The sequence below is a fragment of the Carcharodon carcharias genome, chromosome 1 (genome assembly GCF_017639515.1).
Source record: "Carcharodon carcharias isolate sCarCar2 chromosome 1, sCarCar2.pri, whole genome shotgun sequence".
Lineage (NCBI taxonomy): Eukaryota > Metazoa > Chordata > Chondrichthyes > Lamniformes > Lamnidae > Carcharodon > Carcharodon carcharias.
In genome coordinates this window covers 120,323,859-120,346,919 of record NC_054467.1, presented here as the reverse complement: position 1 = coordinate 120,346,919, position 23,061 = coordinate 120,323,859, and positions in this window count along the sequence as shown.

The following is a 23,061-nucleotide window of genomic DNA, read 5'->3' as shown; positions in this document are numbered from 1 at the left end:
ATTTGTTGGGAAAATGTCTGTTCAATTCTTTTCCATTGTAAAGGTGCCCAAACTGCTTCCTGCATTTTAACAAAAAATGAAAAAAGGCTATATAAGCCCCGTTGCAGTGATTTGCAGTGCAGCCTTTTTACATCTGCTGTAGTGTCTTATTTTTTTGACAGCTAACCTAACATTTGTAGAAATAGAATTTTCACAGCAGGATGCTTTGGAACTAAAACACTCCTGTGAGTTGGATTTGACAGTACCCATTTAGTAGTATTAGTTGAATGTTTTCACTGCTTTAGCCCAGTCCTATTTCAACACATGATAAAACATTAGAGCATTATAGGGCCGAAATGATTCACCGACTGTTCGGAGCTTTTTGATAGGCGAGCACAAGGTGAGATTACAGCTTCACCACTGGGACCCAACCCTATACCTAGTACTCATGTCTAGCAAGATTCCACACAGCAACCGAATCTCACAACTACTGCCCTTGTATTGTACATATGAATTAGGAGGAGTGGACCATTTGACCTCTCGAGCCTGCTGCACCATTCAACAAGATCATGACTGATCTGTTTGTAACCTCAACCTCACATCCCTGCCTACCCCTGATAACCTTTCACCCCATTGCTCATCAAGACTCTATCTAGCTTTGCCTTAAAAATATTCAAAGACTGCTTCCACTGTCTTTTGAGGAAGGCTAACTACCCTCTGGGAGAAAAAAAATTCTCTTCACCTCTGTTTTAAATTGGCAACCTCTTATTTTTAAACAGTGACCCCCCCGCCCCCCCCCCACAACCTTGTTCTAGAATTGTAATTTTGAAGCAGAGCAGGAGTGGTTCAACAAATTCAATCTAATTAACCACGTGTGAGTGTTGAGTCTCTTTATGCCTGTGGTTGTGTTATTTGAGTAAAATTAAATTGAAAGATCGTTTCTCTCCTACCAAATAGATAAAAACAAACAAATTATATCCCCATAGCATCCGAATGCCTATTATGCTTGCAATAATACAAACGCATAAATTATTATGTGTTTTTCAACATAATTTTAATTAGATTTTATGATGTACTGTAGGCTAACAGCAATTAGTCATATATTGCATCACAGCACACTTTAATAGGCTAGTTAGTTTCCATTCATTTGAAGGCAGGTGCTTTTTAAAAATCCATGTAAATGCATGTCAATTTCACTCCATAAGGAGCAACCTAAAATGGTTTTATTGCATGACAACATGCTTCATGTTGTGCAAGATCCTTATGAGACTATCTCAGTCCTGAATCTCTTCAGAGTTTCTGTCACTGTGCTGCCGCAACTTCACACTTCAACGTGCAACAGCAGAAAGTCTGAGGAAATTCCATAGTTCTGCTATCTTTCATTTTTGCTTAACAAGATTAATGTGTGAATTCCACTGAGTGCAATATGAGAGGAGATAAGACATTGCTTTATTACAAAAACAGAATTACCTGGAAAAACTCAGCAGGTCTGGCAGCATCGGCGGAGAAGAAAAGAGTTGACGTTTCAAGTCCTCATGACCCTTCAACACAACTCATTATTAAGCCTATCTGATAGCCAACTCTATGAGAAGGGATTAAGAAGTACTAAAATTAAGAAAACACTGCCCACAGTATCCCAATAAATGATAATGGCAGGCAAGGTTCTTCATCACTGGTGTGTACTCAAAAGATAATCTAAATCTCGATGTAAAGGAATTTAGAGACTCAATCATGGTTAGTCATGAGGAAGCCCTACCGGTCCACCTGTCCATCTCATTTTTGAACCTTTTCTCATTGTCCACAACCATTAGTTTCAACCTCAGTAACAAATTTTTAATACTTTAAATAAATTTTTAAACAATACATAATACGACATTGCAGAATATTACATTTTAAAATAGCATCTTTAAATTTACCAATTGAATTGCCAGTTGTGCCTCTTAATAGTTTTATTAAAGCTTTTATTTGAAAGCCTCAGTCTGCATAAAAAAGCTTTGGATTCTCTCTGCTGGCTATATTACCAATGAGAAAAACATGAACATTTCTTCATATATGTTTCAAAATGAATATTAGGCTGAGAGTGTCATGAAAATACAAGAATTTTTACAAGGTTATTGGGATTGATTGTAAAGTAGGAATAGTAGGGTCTGGATAGTGTGTGTGTTTGTGTGTGTGCCTTAAGAAAGCTGGTCTGAAGGCTTTGATGTATCAGAAGAGAAGCTAGGTTTGAAATGCTAAATAAGTAAACATGGCTGAATTTTTCGAATGTGAGGCGTAAAAGGAAAATTTACATTGAGATAAATCAGAGTTGTGAATTTCAAAGAAAGGGTGAAATTTTAAACTTAGCCTGAAGAAGCCAAGCAGTGTGTTTATTTTTCCCAAAGCTTACTCATAAAGATTTTTATTATTAGAAAGGTAAAATCCAAAGACATATTGGGCAGGACTTTTCAGTCATCAGGCAGGCATGGCAGAGGGGGCCGGGGTCAGGAGCAGCTGGGAAACAGCTCACTGCCTGCGATCGGCCCTGGGCCACGATTTCATGCTGTCTGGCCCATTAGTGCCCAGCCAGCATGAAAGGCATGCTGAGGAGCTCAGCGCTGCTGGGGTGGAGGCAGGAGGAGTGCGAGTACTGAAGTCTGCGCATGCGAGGGGGAGCATGCAATGAAAGTTCTCTGAAGGCACAGAGCTGCCTCGGGGAGCTGAAGAATTGTAGAAACAGAAATAAAGATTTCAAAAATGAGGGAAACATGTCCCCACATGTGACTCAGTCACATGAACAAGGACATATTAAAAATGATGTCCAGAATTTTATTTAACTTGTAGATTTTTTTTTTAAAAAAGTCCCACCTGTGGATGAGCTTTCATAAAAAAGCCAAAGGCAGCCTGGCCGATTCACCCGCGTGCTAACTGTAAGGTGGATGGGCAGCAAAAAATGGGTTTCAATTATTTGATTAAGGGCCTTAATCGACCTCTTGATTGTCGCCAGGTGCGCTACTGACTCTCGTGCATGCCTGTCAACCAGAACATTGCAAGAGTGCGCTATGACATTGGGACGCACACCCAATGTCATCGCATGCTATTTTATGCCTGATTGGGCCGGTCACGCGCCCACCCACAGGATGTAATATCCTGCCCGTTGAAACAATGGGATTTGCATTAAAAAGGGAGAAACTTGTATAAAGGAGATGAGCTAACGTGTAAGGAAAGAAGGCATTCTAAGATCCAACAGCCTCTATGTACCAAGCTGCTGCCTGTAGGAACCAAAGCTAAGATTTCACTGTGTATATCCCTGTCCAGGGTATCGTGTGTTTTTCCTGGGTCTGCTAAAATCTATTTTGTTCTTACTGTTGCCTTAACGGAGGTATAGCTGGGAGTTAGATTAGTTAGGGGAGCTAGGAGCTGTCATTGTAGTAATTTGTAGACCTATGTATGTTTAAAACCTTTTCTTTTATTAATCAATGTTTAATTTAGTTTTGTCAAAACCTCTAAGACTCAGTGGACCTATTACTCCTGAATCTAAGGCACGGATATCAAAATAAAAATACAATTTGCAAAAGAGGTGTTTCAATATTCCCTCTGGAATTTGAACAGCTCAGCATTTACCATCTGCTGTGCCATAACAGAGAGGCACATGAATTGCTTTTTTCTTCTTTTAATCAGCTGAGTTTTTCAAACAAACTGAAATACCTTCAGTTATCACTTGGCCTTTAGGGATTCCTTTTTAAATCATTTGGCACTCGGCACTAGTCTGAAAATATGATGCACCCTAATGTTTCTGGACCACTTTTTCTGTGCTTCTTTGTTCGCTGGGATGAAACAGTCATACAATGAGAAGTCCATCCTTCCCAATCTTTCCTCCAGAACTGGAAGTGTGTTTTTGTGTGCTGATCATCTGTTGAAATGACTGATTATCAATTATTTCCTCATTTAAAATAAGTTAATCTTCAGAGCAGAGTAGGAGGACAAGCAATGTCAATACACTTATGAAAAATAAAACTCAGACTGAGATTTGCAGAAGGAAAAGTGTTTCCTGTTTGTTGTTCTGCTTGGCTGATATCAAGTGGCTTTCCAATGAAAAGGGTCAGAAGAAGGACACATAAATCTTTATGCAGACTGCAAAGCTTTGAGTTGTTGCGTGTCAACAGCATGGGTAATGAAAGCATGAAAATCCATCCACATCAGATGCAATAAATGCCAGAGGCTATCATAATGGGCACCTCTATCTCTTTCTCTTTCTCTCTCTCTCTCACACACAAACACACACACACACACACACACACAAGCATCATAAAAAATCCTTCAATTGTTAGTTGTCAAATAATCGAGAGACATTGGCCTGGATTTTCGGACCTTTAAAAATGGTGGGTGGGACCCAGATGCCTAAGTTCCATCCCTGTTTACAACAAATCCCATTTTTGCTGGTAGGGGAGAGGGGGTGCGTGTGAATCATACAGGAGGGAGATCCAAACTCTGTCGAACATTTCAACTCAGGGCTGAGTTCAAACATTTTTACTGTTGCAAAGGCTTTAACCTGCAGTGTAGGAGTTACAAATTTATTAGAATAGTTGTAAATGCTCTTGAAGAGTGGGAAAAGCCTGTGGAACTGCCATACTATAAGGTTATTTGAATCCTCAGCCCTTCATTTTTTTTAAATAGACTGTATGTGTCAGTGAAATTTGAAAAAAATCTAATCCAGCAGTTACAATAGCCGTTTTTTGACCTTACTCCAAGGACTATCATTATGCCATTATTAATGCTTGGCTGCTTTCCACAACTTATCATTATCCTACAAGGGGATCCTAAGTTCATAGTTTATGCCAACTCAAAGTGGTTAAAGGATTAGCTGTCTTTGCTGTGGGGTTATGAATGTAAGCCTGTTTTTACAAATGATTAAGTACTTGACGGGATTTAAATATTTTGAATGGGTATTCACAAATCACAGAATCACAGAATTTTAATGGCACAGATGGACACCATTTGGCCTATCGTGTCTGCATGGCTCTCCAAATGAGCATTATGACCTAGTGCCATTGCCCTGCCTTTTCCCCATACCCCTGCACATTGTTTCTATTCAAATAATCATCTAATGCCCTCTTGAATGCCTCGATTGAACCTGCCTCCACTACACTTCCAGGCAATGCATTCCAGACCTGAACCACTCGTTGTGTGAAAAGGTTTTTTTCTCACATCACATTTGCTTCTTTTGCAAATCACTTTAAATATGTGCCCTTTCATTCTTGAGCCTTTTATGAGTGGTAACAGCTTCTCCATATCTACTCTATCCAGCCTCCACATTATTTTGAACATCTTTGTCAAATCTCCTCTTAGCTGCCTTCTCTTCAAGCAGAACAGTCCCAACCTCTCCAATTTATCCTCATAGCTGAAGTTTCTTTTCCCTGGAACCATTCTTGTAAACCTCTTCTGCACTCTCTCCAGTGTGTTCACATCCTTGCTATAATATGGTTCCCAGAACTGTACACAATATTCCAACTGATGTCTAATGAGTGTCTTATATAAATTCAGCATAACTTCCCTGCTCTTGTACTCTGTGCCTCTATTAATAAAGCCCAGGAAACTATATATTTTATTAACGGCTTTCCACCTGTCCTGCCACCTTCAATGATCCAAGCACATATATACCCAGGTCTTTCTGCTCCTGTACCCCTTTCAAAATTTCACCCCTTATTTTATATTGCCTGTCCATGTTCTTCCTACCAAAATGCATCACCTCACACTTCTCTGCATTGAACTTCATCTGCCAACTATCTGCCTACTCCACCAACTTGTCTACGTCCCCTTGAAGTTCCACACCATCCTCCTCACAGTTCACAATATTCCCAAGCTTCATATCATCCACAAACTTTGAAATTGTCCCCTACACACCAAGATCAAGATCATTAATATATTTCAGGAAAAGTAAGGGTCTCAATACTGACCCCTGGGGACCTCCAAGACAAATCTTCCTCCAGCCCAAAAAATATCCATTGACCATTATTCTCTGCTTCCTATTTTTCAGCCAATTTTGCAACTGTGCCTTTTATTCCATGAGGAATATCTTTTCTCACAAGTTGGTTGTGTGGCACTGTGTCAAATGCCTTTCGAAAGTCCATGTATACCACATCAACAGTATTATCCTCATCGGCCTTTTCTGTTATCTCTTCAAAAAACTCCAGCAAGTTAGTTAAACATGATTTCCCCTTTAGAAATCCATGCTGGCTCTTCCTTATCAACCCAGATTTTGCCATGGCAAGAATTTTCTGTTCGGCGTGCAGGGGCTGGCCTGCACGCCTACGCGTAAAATGACACGTGGTGACGTCGGGTGTGCATACCGTCATCATGCATCATTCCGATCTTTCTATGTCTACGGCCACAGAAATGCCTGTCTGCTCCCCTAACCAATAAATCCCTATCACTATAGCTCTTCATTTCTTCTTCCTCCCCTCCTTTACAGCCAAGCCGCTCATGGTGCCACAAACCTGGCTCTGACTGCACTCCTCTGAGGAACCATTGCCCTCACCAGGTTCCAAAATGGAAAACCAATTTGAGAGCAGGACCCCAGGACACTCCAGCACTACTTTACTTCTCTTGGACTGCCTGGTGGTCACCCATTACCTCTCTGTCTCCAGGCCCTTAAGCTGCAGTGTGACCGCCCCCTTGAACGTGCTATCCACGTAGCTCTCAGGCTTGTGGTCGGCCAAAGTGATTTCAGCCGCCGCTTGATTTCTGAAACCCGGAGCTCAAGTTGCAGCTGACAGCATTTCCTGCGCATGTGGTCAGCTAGGACACCGGCAACATCCATGCACATATTACAGGACACATATTCCACTCGACTGAGCTACCCTGCCTTGTCTTAACTACCCTTACATTAACTTCATTCTACTTTGGATTATTTATATTACTTTATTATTTTGGCCCTAATTTCCCTCACTCCTAGCGCTTCTCAGTTAAATCTAAATAGAGATACTTGCTTAAAAATATTACACTTTTCTAATTTACTCAGCAGGTCCCACTTGCCAAGGCTGCCACTCTTCTTTTGGAAAAAGGATAGAAAAGGAAAGGAGCACCTCCTCCCTCCTCACTGAACTTCCTCAATCATCTCTGATTTCCGTGCTCCTTTTCAACTCCCAGCTCCTCCCACTCTCCTCTTTGCACCTCTCCTCACACTTCCTCTAGGGGCGTTTATTTTCAGATTGTGAAGGCAATAATAGATAGAGCTTTATTTTATCTCATTTCAAAATGGTTCTTATGGTCTGGCCCTGATGCATACTGAGTGAGTTGGCATAAAGTGTGTAAGGGCAATGGCTAAGGGTGGGTTGGCATGAGTTGGCTTGGGCTATATGAGGCCATGGGGGTAAATGGAGGTTATTAAGTTGGCACAGGGGGTTTGAGGGGCGATTAAGGATGGATTAGTGGCATGGAAGGTCTGAGTGGTCATTAGGGAGGATGGTGGGGGCATGCATTGGCATAAATGGGGCATGGGTTGGGGGGGGGGGTGCTGATGGGTAGAGACCCTAACTTTTGGAATAGAAACAGAATAGAATAAATCTCACAGAACTGAGAAGGGCCTTTTAAAAAGCCCACCTAGGCTCTTGGCAGCATCTGTGGCCACCCTCGATTTATATCCGAGGCCAGACAGCCCTGATTCCATCCCACTGTTCTCCTCCCCACTGCCAAGAGATTTCCTGACTCCAGCTAACTTGGGTGTGAAAATCCAGGCCATTAATTATGATACATAGGTTATGCAGCACAGAAACAGGCCATTTTACCTAATAATCCATGCCCATATTTATGCTCCACAGGAACCTCCTTGCATCCTTCCTCATCTAAATATATCATCTCAACTCTATTCACTTTTCCCTCAAACCCCAAAAAAGCATTTGTAGTATGCAATGCAATGCAACCGCTCCCAATGGTAGCAGGTTCCACATTCTCACCACTGTTTAGGTAAATAAGTTTCTTTCGAATTCCCTATTGGATTTCTTGGTGACCATCTTATCTTGATGGTCTCTAATTATGCTCTACCCCACATGAGAAAACAATCTCTCTGCATCCATTCTGTCAAAACCTTTCATAATTTTAAAGACCTCTGTTAGGTCACCCATCAGCCTCCCTCTTTTTTCCCCAAAGAGAATAGAGTCAGCCTATCAGTCCTTTTCTGATATGTATACCCATGCATTTCTGGTATCAGATGAGTGCATCTTTTCTGCATCCTCTCCAGTGCATCTACATAATATAACAACCAAACTGCACGCCGTACTTCAAGTGTGGTCTAATCAAGATTCAGTACAGGTTTAACACAACTGCCCTACTTTTCAATTCTATCCCTCTAGAAATAAAGTATAGTGCTTGGTTTGCTTTTTTATGGTCTTGTTAACCTGTGATGCAGCTTTTAGTGATTGGTGCATTTGTACTCCAAGATCTTTTTGATCCTCTATTCCACCTAGCCCTGCACCTTTCAAACAATAAGTGACCTCCCCATTATTCTTACCAAAATATACTTTTTAAAAATGTATTTATTCATGGAATGTGAGCATTGCTGGCTGGCCAGCATTTATTGCCCATCCCTAATTGCCCTTAAGAAGGTGGTGGTGAGCTGCCTTGAACTGCTGCAGTCCATATGTTGGAGGAAGAACCACAATGCTTTTAGGAAGGGAGTTCCAGGACAGTAACAGTGAAGGAACGGCGATATATTTCTAAGTCAGGATAATGTGTGAATTTGAAGGGAAGTTGTAGATGGTGGTGTTCCCACGCATTTGCTGCCCTGGGCTTCTAGGAGGTTGTGGTATTCTGAGACATGATACACTATTAAGAGAATGTGAGCAGATTGACCATGTGACTGTAAGACCCAATAGCTGTGTGGCATGGACTACCAGGTTAATGTTAGTTTAGAGTAGGGTCTGGCTGAAGAAGCACACATCATGTTAATGCTCAGGTATTTGTGTAAATAAAATAGCATATGCTTCATTTCATATTGGTCTCTGCGTCTGCCGTATATTGTAATCGACTCGCCTGCTGACAGACAAGCGTGCACCCGATTTGTGAGCAAAGAGGCCCCATAGTCAAAACATAACAGAGGTAGAGGTCATGGGTTTGGAAGCTGCTGCCTTGGTGACTTGCTGCAGTGCATCCTGTAGGTAGCACATATTGCTCCCTCTACCCTGCCCTGGGCAACCTTCTGAGGTATTGTGCCTTGGTTTGCATTGTTCCTCTCCCTGCAGTGTTTCTCCTTGTCCTCACAGGTAGCTAGTATATCCTACCCATTGAACAGGACCAATGTCTGCAGAACCTCATTCTTCTCCTAAATCCCCACTACCTGACACCCTATCAGTCACCCTCACTTTCATGAACCTGTGTTTTCCTCTGGAGTTTGACTGTATCCTGGATTAAACTGTCCAGAAATTCCTCCCCCTCCCTATGTGTCACAGTGTCTCCAACTCAAACTCCTGCTCAATGGGTTTGATTTTACACTCCCCTGCCGGCATGTTTGAAGATGGGGGGCATTATAAAATACAGTGCATAGTCTTCCTGCCATCTATCCCCCTCATCTGTCCTTGACCTGTATGAAATTTTATAACAAAAACAGAATTACCTGGAAAAACTCAGCAGGTCTGGCAGCATCGGCGGAGAAGAAAAGAGTTGACGTTTCAAGTCCTCATGACCCTTCGACAGAACTGAAATTTTATAGCTAGTTGGGGGTGGGGGCTGGGGGGGGCAGGTGGGCAGTGATTGCATTGGGCAGCCTTGTCCACCTTTGGGCCTATTGAGGCCCTTAAGTGATCCAAAGCACTATTTTATCTGCAGGAAGGGGAGACCCTCCAAGCAGGTAGCCCAGCAGCTTTAACTGCACAGGCTGGTGTCAGGCAAGGGGAGAGGGATCTCATTTGAGGACCCCCTATGCCCATATGAGGCATCCTGTCCCAAGAGAACATTTCCCTTTTAACTCTTTTGGAGCCAACCAATTAAACTAAATTAACAAACTGAGGGACAAAATAATCACAGCTCCTAAATTAGGGAACTGCAAAATCAAGACAACATTTAAAGGAAACTTACAAACATCAAATCAAAATGTGATTAAAGGGGTCAATAAATCACCCCAGTCCCCGCGGTGCCCTCCGGGCACGGAAGGCCTCAACAGTGCCAGCAGACACATTTCCCTTTTACTCTTCCTCATGACCTCTCAAACCCAGCCTCCAGTTCCATCACTTGGTGCAAGCCTGACCCCACCGAAACTGCGCGCTCCCGACCACACTTACCTTGGCTTCTGGTTCCAGTGACAATCTCCACTGGGGACTGCTTGTAGTCCTGGCAGTGGCCACTGCTCCCACCTAGCACTCTGGAATGACAGAACTAACAGCCATCTGATTGGCTGGCAGCTCTCTGAGGTGGAACTTTCCATCCCCAAGTGTGGTGAGGGAGGGGTGGGGTAGGGAGTGGAGCATACTGCCTCCAGCCTATTAACAGCTAATTAGCTGTTAAATGACTGCGGAGCAACTCTTTTTTCCCTGGGCGATCTCCCCAGTGACTTTTTAGCTGAAGGTTGGGGTAAGAACCATGGCACCCTATAAAATCCTGCCTCAGAGATTTGAGATGTAGACATCTCCTGCAGAGGTGTTTGGTCAATGCAGTCTCACCATCTAGAAACTCCTACGTTCTGCAGTCTAGACATATTATTTTCTCTGCCATAATATAAAATACTTTATTTATTTGATTATGTGAAATCTTTATTCAGTGATTATTTATAGCCATATTAAGTAGCTTAACTAATTAAGCTATAAATTTAATATAGTACAGATACTTTCCCAGCCCCCAGGTTTAAACTACTGCCCTAGTTTGGAGAAGAAAAAAAACATTAAACTCACCAACCAATCACCTACCTGCTTACCTATTAATGCCTCTGGACTTCAGCTCTCACTATCTACCACTCCGTCTCTCAGACCATTCACTGTTTTGTAGAAAACCAGACAATCACCTCTTCCCTCACTATGCCGAACTAGACTTCATGCTACTTACTTTGTGTGTGAGCAAAATCCTCCGGTATATATACTGGCAAGAATTCCAAAAACCCAAGTCAGACATGCTGACCAGGTAATCAGTTCTAACTAGCTACCTAATTAATTAACTCTGCAGCTGCCACTAGCAGGCAGATTGATTACCACTGACTACGGCTTTGAAAGAAACAATAAGTTAAGGTTGGAGTTAAATTAAATGCCAAATAGAAAACTTGACTCGGGGAAGAATTTTCAGGTCAGCGAGCATGGGCGGGGCCCACTCACCGACGCGTAAAATAATGCGCAATGAGGTCGGGCGGGTGTCCTGACATCATCACGCAATATTTAGATTTTCAGTTCAGCGGGCAGGCAGCCGATTTGGCTGTGTGCCAACCGAACAGTCAAAGGGCTATTAAGACCATTAAGAAAGTAATTAAATAGTTAAGACTACTGCCCGTCCAACCTTCAGGTCATCCATGGGCGGGATGAGGTTTCATGAAGGGTTTATTAATTACATGAAAAATTTTCAAACATTTGATAAACATGTCCCAGCTCCCCAGCTCATGTGACGTTGTCACATGAGGGGACATGTCTAAATAATTTTACTCTGTCTTTAATAAAAACTTTCATTCCGAACTTAATCTCCCTGAAGCACGGAACTGCCTCAGGGAGATTTCCGAGCTCTGACGCACGCATATGCAAAAGAGCACAGAGCGGCTCAGGGAATCCCCCCCCCACCCCCCCTGCACAGAGAGCGCTCAGCGCTTCCGGGCACGCGTCACATAAAGTGGCAGTGCAGCCCCGATCGGGGACGTCGATCAGGTTCACACCTGCCCCCGCACAACCGCCCCAACAGGGGGGAAATTTCTTCCCTCGATTTCAGAAGGAGATCAACCCTTAAAATTTCCTCACTCACCAAATTCTCTGAGTTAAGTAAGCACTCTGTCAAAGCAGTATTCCAATGCGCTGGACATTGTGCTACTTACTTATAGGATAGAATTTTCACTTGGCATGCGGGCACACACCCGACACGCTCGAGTGTAAAATAGTGCACGATGATATTGGGTGAGCATCCGACATTATCGTGCACTTGCGCAATATTTTGGTCGGCGGGCACGTGCTAAACTCAGAAGCGTGCCCGCTGACAATTAAGAGGGCTACTAAGCCCATTAATAGCGCAATTAACTGGGATATTCTGCTGCCCATCCAATGTTGTGGCTGGTGGGCAGGTGAATCAGCCAGGTGGCCTTTGAGTTTATCAGGAAACTTCATTTAAGGGCAGGATTGTGTTTCCATTATTAAATTTAAAAAATAAAAATCTATGCACAGAATTTTTATAATATCTATGCTCAGGTGACTGCTTGTGTTGTGTGGACATTTTTTACTGGATTTAAAAATCTTTCTTTGATACTTTTGCAGTCTTCAGGTCCCTGAGGCAGCTCGGGGGCCGATCACAGTCGGCAATCCGTTTCCCGACTGCTCCCCGGCCTGCCGATCACGCCCGCCCACCGAGCTGAAAATTCAGGCTATAGGAAAGATTTATCCTTTTTCAGTCTGGTTCGTTGTATTGCTTGCATTTTGCCTGCCTGAGCATAAGTGCTCCAATGAAAATTCGCCCAATTTACTGTTATTTATTTGCATGCTAATTTGTTCAATACATGCATTTGTGAGTTAAAGCCTCTTTAGTTTGTGCTACTCTGTCACTTTTGAAGTGCATTTTGGTCTTTGTTCTCTATTCAAAACAAATCTTCCTTCCTGCTCTATTATTGCCACATGCAGGTCTGTCTCCCTGAAATTTGCTGCTGTTTCATCAGTCCTTACCTCTCCTCTAGGTATTATCCTGCTGCTAAGGGTAATCTGTATCAGTACAAGATCACAATGTTTGATTGCTGTTAAGGGAATTGAGCTGTGGATCAATCAGAGTTTTAATTGTATGGTCAGAGGACTCTGGAGGGTGAAGTCAATTAAACCATAATTGCTTTTCAGGTTGTAGATCAGAACCCAAGATAGAATGTTTGGCTTTATGAACATGCAAATACTAAAAGAGCAAGAAAAGACCCATGTGCCAACAATACCCCAATCCATCAGAGAGTGCAGCCACAAAAAGTTGTTAATAATACTAGAGCCTGAAGGAGGCAACAAGCAAGAAGAATCTATGGTTATGATCAGGAAAAAAAAATGAAAATCCTCCATTGCCTCAGACAATCAAGATTGCTTCAGGAACGCTTTGATACATTCCCTCTCTGCAATGTGTCTTTACACCCTAATGAATATAAAACTGTACTGGCCCAGAAAAGACTACAGGATAGAATTTCAAGACAAGGATTCTCCCAATCTTCTACTTCTGCTTTAGTGGGATATTCGTGGAAACCGAAGAGAAATAGCATAAATTATCACTTACATTGTTTCTTACAGGTTTTTTTCAGCTGAAGCTGCGATAAGAGAGTGTGGAAACTACACAGAAATTCTACTTTAATTGTTATCATTCATTCCCAAAGGTCACAGACTTTCCACTTCACCTTATCTCTTATATTCTTCAATAGCACTGTCATTCAAAAATATATCCATCAACTTCTTGAAACTTACAAAACTCAGAACTGTTTTTGGATTTGTTCCTGTTCTGATGTCATAAATATGCCACAACCTTAGCGGAAGTTCTGCTTCATTACAGGAAGGTTTTATATCCACCTCCAGAGGAGCATGAACAATTCTGAGGAGATCTCATGCTAAAAATCACCTCCTTGTGCTATTTTCTTCAGGAGGGTTGTTCCATATATTCATCATTCTTTTGCATTGTTTGGTTCACTTTATCCTCTTTTTTAGGGTCTTAAAAGAGGTGGCTACAGAGAGAGTGGATTCTGGAAAGGTCCCTGCAAGTTGGAAAAATGTAAATCTAATACTTCTATTCAAGAAAGGAGGGAGACAGAAAGCAGGGAACTTTAGGTTAGTTATTCTAACATCTGTCATTGTGAATAGGCTAGAATCCATTATTAAGGAGGTAGCAGCAGGATATTTAGAAAATCATAATACAATTGGGCAGAGTCAACAGATTTTGTGAAAGGGAAATTGTGTTTAACAAATTTATTGGAGTTCTTTTTGAGGAAGAAACAAAGTGTGGATAAAGGAGAACCAGTAGATGTAGTGTACCGTAAATTACGCTGTATAAGTCGACCTCATTTTTGGCACCAAAAGTTATATTTGTGCAAATAAGCTGTATATAAGTTGACGCCCCTTTTCATTATGACATGCTATACTCACATTGTGACCCCACAAACAGATGTTTTACTCATCGGTACCTTGTAACTGGTTACAAGGGATCAGGCAGATGATACGGGCTTTGTTGTGAAGAAGTATAAGCGTTTAGAACATGCCCACATAGAGCAGACTCCATGTGGTGAATGACAAAGAAGGCATAGAACAAGATCCATGCCTGCAGTTCACTTTTATTGTCAGGCTTAAGTCAACTCTTTTGGGAAGAATTTTTCAATGCTTCAAAGGTTGCCTTATATGCCAACATCTGCAGTATTTGGATTTCCAAAAGGCATTAAATAAGGTGCCACATGAAATGTTACTGCAAAGATAAAAGCTTGTGGTGCAGGGGTGATATTTAGTATGGATAGAGGATTGGCTAATGAACAGGAAACAGGTCTGGGCTATGGGACATATTCAGGATGGCAAACTGTAACTAGTGGAGTGCACAGGGATCAGTGCTGGGGCCTCAACTATTTACACTCTATGTTAATAACTTGGAAGAAGGGATGGACTATATTATAGTCAGAGTAGATAGAGGTAAGAAAGTAAGTTGTGAGGAGGAGACAGTGGCAGCTAGATCATTGAAGATAATTAAGGCTGAGTTAGACAGATTTTTCTACAAGGGAGTCAGGGTTATAGGAGATAGGCAGGAAAGCAGAGTTAAGGCCACAATCAGATCAGTGATGATCTTATTGATTAGTGGAACAGACTCGATGAACCATATGGCCTACTCCTGCGCATATTTCTTATGATCTTAACTTTGATATAAAGTTGTGCTTTTAAGCCACAGATTTACCCTCAACAGGATTCACCAGAAGAGGAGGGACTTCTGTCTCCTTTACAGTTCCTGGATCAGGGTTAATTAACTATGCGGAGTGAAACTCTTGGCGCAGACTTTCCCATCGAAGATAACCTGTCACTACATGGCTGCATAAATCATAAAGTAAGCACCCTTAAATAAGGGAAAATGTACCATAAATTTACAGAAAAAATTATTTTAGGGAATGGATTGAATTAAGGCTTTAAAAAAGTCCATTCTTGGGGCTTGAGGAGGTTTATCCTGTTGCCCCACTGTCTTTTTGCACCCTCTTCCTGACAATTACTGAGGCCAATGGTAACTGGGGTGTTTTTTTTAAAAATCATTCACAGGATGTGGGATTTGCTGGCTGGGTCAGCATTTATTGCCCATCTCTAGTTGCCCTTGAGAAAGCGGTGGTGAGCTGCCTTCTGGAACCGCTACAGTCCATGTGGTGTAAGTACACCCACAGTGCTGTTAGGAAGAGAGTTGCAGGATTTTGACTCCGTGACAGTGAAGGAACAGTGATATATTTAAAAGTCTGAACGGTGAGTGACTTGGAGAGGAACTTGCAGGCGGTGGTGTTCCTATCTCTTTGTTGCCCTTGTCCTTCTAGATGATGGTGGTCGTGGGTTTGGACTGTAATGTTGAAGGAGCCTTGGTGAATTCCTGCAGTGCATCTTGTAGATGGTACATACTACTGCTATTGTGTGCCAGTGGTGGACAGAGTGAATGTTTGTGAATGTGGTGCCAATCAAGCGGGTTGCTTTGTTCTGGATGGTGTCCAGCTTCTTCAGTGTTGTGGGAGCTGCACTCATCCAGGCAAAGTGGGGAGTATTCCATCACATTCCTGACTTGTACCTTGTAGATGGTATACAGGCTCTGGGGAGTTAAGAGGTGAGCAACTCGCCCAGGATTCCTAGCCTCCGACCTGCTCTTGTAGCCACTGTATTTATATGGCTAGTTGAGTTCAGTTTCTGGTCAATGGTAACCCTAGGATGTTTATAGTGGGGGATTCAGTGATGGTAATGCCATTGAATATCAAGGGGCGATGGTTGGATTCTCTCTTGTTGGAGATGGTCATTGCCTGACACTTGTGTGGTTCAAAGTTACTTGCCACTTGTCAGCCCAATCCTGGATATTGTCCAGGTCTTGCTGCATCTGGGTTATGGACTACTTCAGTATCTGAGGAGTCGCGAATGTTGCTGCACACTGTGCAATCATCAGCAAACATCCCCATTTCTGGCCTCATGATGGAAGGAAGGCCATTGATGAAACAGCTAAAGATGGTTGGGCCTAGGACACTACCCTGAGGAATGCCTGCAGTGATGTCTTGAAGCTGAGATGACTGACCTCCAACAATCACAACCATCTTTCTTTGTGCTAACTATGACTCCAAACAGCGGAGAGTTTTCTCCCGACTCCCATTGACTCCAGTTTTGCGACGGCTCCTTGATGCCACACTTTGTCAAATGCAGCCTCGATGTCAAGGGCAGTCACTCTCACTTCACCTCAGGAGCTCAGTTCTTTTGAACATGTTTGAACCAAGGCTGTAATGAGGTCAGGAGCTGAGTGGCCCTGGCAGAACCCAAACTGGGCATCAGTGAGTAGGTTATTGCTAAGCAAGTGCCGCTTGATAGCACTGATGAAGAACCCTTCCCTTACTTTACTGATGATCGAAAGTAGCCTGATGGGACAGTATTGGCCAAATTGGATTTGTCCTGCTTTTTTAGGGCATACCTGGGCAATTTTCCACATAGCCGGGTAGATGCCAATGTTGTAGCTGTACTGGATCAGCTTGGCTAGGGGCGCGGCAAGTTCTGGAGCACAAGTCTTCAGTACTGTTGCCGGAATATTGTCAGGGCCCATAGCCTTTGCCATATTCAGTGCCTTCAACCATTTCTTGATATCAAGTGGGGTGAATCAAACTGGCTGAAGACTGGCATCTGTGATGCTGGGGGCCTCCGGGGAGGCCAAGATGAATCATCCACTCGGCACTTCTGGCTGAAGATTGTAGCAAATGCTTCAGTCTTACCTTTTGCACTGATGTGCTGGGCTTCTCCATCATTGAGGATGGGGACATTTGTGAGTTGTTTAACTGTCCACCACCATTCACGACTGGATGTGGCAGGACTGCAGAGCTTAGATCTGATCCGTTGGTTGTGGAATCACTTAACCCTGTCTATCACCTGCTGCTTATGTTGTTTGGCACGCAAGTCGTCCTGTGTCATAGCTTCATAAGGTTGACACCTCATTTTTAGGTATGCCTGGTGCTGTTCTGGCATGCTTTCCTCCACTTTTCATTGAACCAGGCTTGATGGCAATAGTAGAGTTGGGGATATGCCGGGCTATGAGGTTACAGATTGTGTTTGATTACATTTCTGCTGCTGCTGGTGGCCCACAGCGCCTCATGTATGCCCAGTCTTGAGTTGCTAAATCTGTTTGAAATCTATCCCATTTAGCACGGTGGTAGTGCCACACAACATGATGGAAGGTATCCTCAGTGTGAAGGTGGGATTTCGTCTCCACAATGACTGTGCAGTTATCACTCCTACTGAGACTGTCATGGATAGATGCATCTGCAGCAGGCAAGTTGGGGAGGATGAGGTCAAGTATGTTTTTCCCTCTTGTTGGTTCCCTCACCACCTGCCGCAGACCCAGTCTAGTAGCTATGTTCGTTAGGACTTGGCCAGCTCGGTCAATGCTGGTGCTAGCCACTCTTGGTGATGGACATTGAAGTCCCCTACCCAGAGTACATTCTGCACCCTTGCTACCCTCAATACTTCCTCCAAGTGGTGTTCAACATGGAGGAGCACTGATTCATCAGCTGAGGAAGGGCTGTTTATGCTAATCAGCAGTAGGTTTCCTTGCCCACGTTTGACCTGATGCCTTGAGACTTCATGGGGTCTGGAGTCGAGTTTGAGGACTCCCACGGCAACTCCCTCCCGACTGTATACCACTGTGCCGTCACCTCTGCTGGGTCTGTCATGCTAGTGGGACAGGACATGCACAGGAATGGTGATGGTTGTGTCTGGGACATTGTCTATCAGGTATGATTTTATGAGTATGACTATGTCAAGCTGATGCTTGACTAGTCTGTGAGACAGCTCTCCCAATTTTGTCACTAGTCCCCAGATGTTAGTAAGCAGGACTTTGCAGTGTCGACAGGGCTGCGATTGCCGTTGTCGTTTCCAGTGCCTAGGTCGATGCTGGGCGGTCCATCCTGTTTCATTCCTTTTTTGTGACTGTAGCAATTTGATACAACTGAGTGGTTTGCTAGGCCATTTCAGAGGGAAGCTAAAAGTCATGTAGGCCAGACCAGGTAAGGACAACATATTTCCTTCCCTAAAGGGCATTAGTGAACTAGATGATGCTTTTACAACAATGGTTTCATGCTCATCATTCAACTTATAATTCCAGATTTTCATTGAATCAATTCCTACTCTCTGCTATGGCAGGATCTGAACTCAGGTCCTGAGAGCATTACCCTGGCTTTCTGGATTACTAGCCCAGTGACAATACCACTACACCATTGCCTCACCCACCCTTGTGGGATATATTACTAGAGATTTCATCACATGACTTCTTGCCACTACCCAGTCAAGCAGCCCTTTGCCTTCTCGAATATTTCTATAACTAATGAACAAAAGTTTTCAAAGTAAATTAAACAAAACTATGGTGTTTTTCTCAGTGATTGCACAGGAGATTGCGTTTTAATTCTGATGACTCAGGTCAGTCTAATGGTAGTATCAGCAATAGAACAGTAAATGAAGTAGACTTCATGCCATAAAAATCTGGGTACAGGTGGACTATGATGTTGGCCTCCCAGTTCAATTTCCATTGGTTTTTCTGCTGCTGTGGTATAGCTGTGAAAATACAAACCTCAAATTATTGAATTCATAAAGCATTCTGTTATTGTGAGAGTTCTATGCAAACTCAAGATAATTTGTTGTCTTCGACTATTTAAAAGGCAGCTGAAAGGAATTTGCATTTGAGACAATCAGCTGCTAGAAATGCAGCTGGAATAAAATAGTCTATAATTGTGCAAGAGAATTCTAACAATGTGTTACATAGTCAACAAGGAAAAGATGTTCACCTACTGTTTTGATTACTACACAATCTCTCGTGTTGTTGTATATGTGGAGTCAATACCAAGTGTAACTCTTTCGAGTACAAGCCCGTTTCCATCTGTTTCAGATGAAGTTACATTGTTTCATAGTTTGCCATTGTGAGATTTGAACTCTTGATCTTGGGGTTACAAACCCAGTACCATAACCACTTGGCTATTTAGGCCAAGCTCAATACCACGTGTATGGGATTATTTTGGTGAAAGGGTGAAACTAGGTGCTAAATGGGTACTGTGCTAATAACACATGCCTGTTGAAAGTTTGGTTTTAGCACACAATTTTAGTCCTAATTGCTGATTAACATAATTTGAACTTGCCTGCAGGGAAGCACTCAAGCTCTGATCAGTTGCAATTTTTGTGGAACAATATTACATCACTTCCACTGAAGGTGTAGAGTATGCTCGTTGACACACATTGGAGCTTGGCCTAAATAGCCAAGTGGTTATGGTACTGGGCTTGTAACCCCAAGATCAAGAGTTCAAATCTCACAATGGCAAACTATGAAACAATGTAACTTCATCTGAAACAGATGGAAACAGGTTTACTCAAAAGAGTATCAAGAGTTCAAATCTCACAATGGCAAACTATGAAACAATGTAACTTTAGAATACACGGACTATGTCTTTTGCTTGGCCTGAATAGCCAAGTGGTTATGGTACTGGGTTTGTAACCCCAAGAACAAGAGTTCAAATCTCACAATGGCAAACTATGAAACAATGTAACTTCATCTGAAACAGATGGAAACAGGTTTACTCAAAAGAGTATCAAGAGTTCAAATCTTACCATGGCAAACTATGAAACAATGTAACTTCATCTGAATAGGAACAGATAGAAATGTGTTTGTACTCAAAAGAGTTCACTGTACACAGTGAATTTCAGTTAAATGCTAAATACAGACAAGATTGACACACATTGGCAGGCTTCAGGATGGTTTAGTAGAGGGTGCACCAGACCTCAGACATTGCACTGCAGATCCTGGTGAAGAGGGGGCAGGGTGTCTAGTATCTTCAGGGAGATGGTATGGGGGGGAGAAGTGCATTTTTCCCCTTGTCCTTCTATTTCTGCAGCAGCTGGTGCTGCTGTGCCTGGCCTCATGTCCTCCATGGAAGCTAGCTAGAGAAGCAGGAATGCACCTGCCCCCACCCCCCCCCCAAGGACTCCCACGGAATCACACAAACAATCTTCATTCTCATGACATCAGGTCAAACATGGGCAATGAAATCTCTCTCAGCTGATGAATCAGTGTTCCTCCATGTTGAACACCACTTGCAGGAAGCACTGTGGGTGGCAAGGGCCCAGAATGTACTCTGGGTGGAGGACTTCAATGACCATCACCAAGAGTGGCTCGGTAGCAGCACTACTGACTGAGCTGGCCGAGTCCTAAAGGACATAGCTCCTAGACTGGTCTGCGGCAGGTGGTGGGGGAATCAACAAGAGGGAAAAACATATTTGATCTCATCCTCACCAATCTGCCTGCCTCAGATGCATTTGCCCATGACAGCATTGCTAGGAGTGACAATTGCACAGTTCTTGTGGAGACAGAGTCCCATCTTCACGTTGAGGATACCCTCCATTGTGTTGTGTGGCAGTGACACCGTACTAGATGGGATAGATTTCGAGCAGATCTAGCAACTCAAGACTGGGCATCCATGAGGTGCTGTGGGCCATCAGCAGTAGGAGAATTCTACTCAACCATAATCTGTAACCTCATGGCCCAGCATATCCCCCACTCTACCATTACCATCAAGCCAGGGGATCAACCCTGGTTCAATGAGTAGTGCAGGAGGGCACATCAGGAGCAGCACCAGGCATACCTAAAAATGAGGTGTCAGCCTGGTAAAGCTACAACTCAGGACTACTTGCGTGCCAAACAGCATACACAGAGCTAAGTGATTCCACAACCTACAGGTCAAATCTAAACTCTGCAGTCCTGCCACATCCAGACATGAATGGTGGTGGACAATTAAACAACTCACTGGAGGAGGAGGCTCCACAAATATCCACATCCTCAATTTTGTGGGAGCCCCGCACATCAGTGCAAAAGATAAGGCTGGAGCATTGGCAATGATCTTCAGCCTGAAGTGCCGAGTGGATGATCCATCTTGATCTCCTCAGGAAGTCCCCAGCATCTCGGATGCCAGTCTTCAGCCAATTCAATTCATTCCACATGATATCAAGATACAGCTGAAGGTACTAAATACTGCAAAGGTTATGGACCCTGATAATAATTCAGCAATAGCACTGAAGACATGTGCCCTAGAACTTACCATGCCCCTAGCCAAGCTGTTCCAGTACAGCTACAACATTGGCATCTACCCAGCAATGTGGAAAATTGCCCACATATATCCTGTACACAAAATGCAGGACAAAATCAACCCAGCCAATTACTCCCCCATCAGCCTACTCTCCATCATCAGTAAAATTATGGAAGGGTTAATCAACAGCGCTATCAAGCGGCACTTGCTTAACAATAACGTGCTCACTGACGCTCAGTTTGGGTTCCGCCAGGGTCACTTAGCTTCTGACCTCAGTACAACCTTGGTTCAAACATGGACAAAAGAACTGAACTCCAGAGGTGAGGTGAGAGTGATTGCCCTTAACATCAAGGCAGCATTTGACTGAGTGTGGTATCAAGGAGCCCGAACAAAATTGGAGTCATTGGGAATCAAGGGGAAAACTCTCTGGTGCTTGGAGTCATACCTAGTGGAAAGGAAGATGGTTGTGGTTGTTGGATAACAATCATCTCAGCTCCAGGACATCACTGCAGGAGTTCCTCAGGGTAGTGCCCCAGGTCCAACCATCTTCAGCTGCTTCATCAATGACCTTCCTTCTATACTAAGGTCAGAAATGGGGATGTTCACTGATGATTGCACATTGTTCAATACCATTCGTGATGCCTTGGATACTGAAGCAGTCCATGTCCAAATGCAGCAAGACCTGGACAACATCCAGGTTTGGGCTGACAGGTGGCAAGTAACATTTGCGCCAGACAAGTACCAGACAATGACTTTCTCCAACAGGAGACAATCTCAACATCGCCCCTTGACATTCAGTGGCATTACTATTGCTGAACCCCCACTATTAGCATCCTGGGGGCGGTGATGGTGCAGTGGTATTGTCACTGGACTGATAATCTAGACATCTAGGGGTAATGCTCTGGGGACCTAGGTTCAAATCCCACTATAGCAGATTTACAATAAAAATCTGGAATTAAAAGTCTAATGATGAGGGTGAAACCATTGCTGATTGTCATAAAAACCATTTGGCTTAATAATGCCCTTTAGGGAAGGAGGTCTACAGTTCCTTAACCTGGTCTGGCTTTAACTCCCCTGGATAAGGGCAAATTGGGGGTGGGCAATAAATGCTGGCTGAGCCAGTGAACATCTACCAGAACCTGACCTGGACTAACCAAACAGTACAGTGGCTACAAGAGAGCAGGTCAGAAGCTAGGAATCCTATGACAAGTAACTCACTTCCTGACTCCCCCAAAGCCTGTCCACTATCTACAAGTCAGAAGTACTTCTGATGAAATATTCTCCACTTTCCTGGATGAGTACACTTCTAACAACACTCAAGAAGCTTGACACCACCCAGGAAAAAGCAGCCCTTCTAGAAATGATTGGCACCCCTTCCAGAAATGTTCACTCCCAAGGGCAGCAGACACATGGGAACACCATGACCTGGAAGTTACCTTCTAAGCTGCTCACCATCCTGACTTGGAAATATATCACCATTCCTTCACTGTAACTGGGTCAAAATCCTGGAACTTCTTCCCCAAAAGCAATGTGGGTGTACCTACACCACAGGGACTGCTGTGGTTCAAGAAGGCAGCTCACCACCACCTTCTCAAGGGCAATTAGGAATAAGCAATAAATGCTGGCCTAGCCAGTGATGCCCAACTTCTGTGAATGAATAAAAA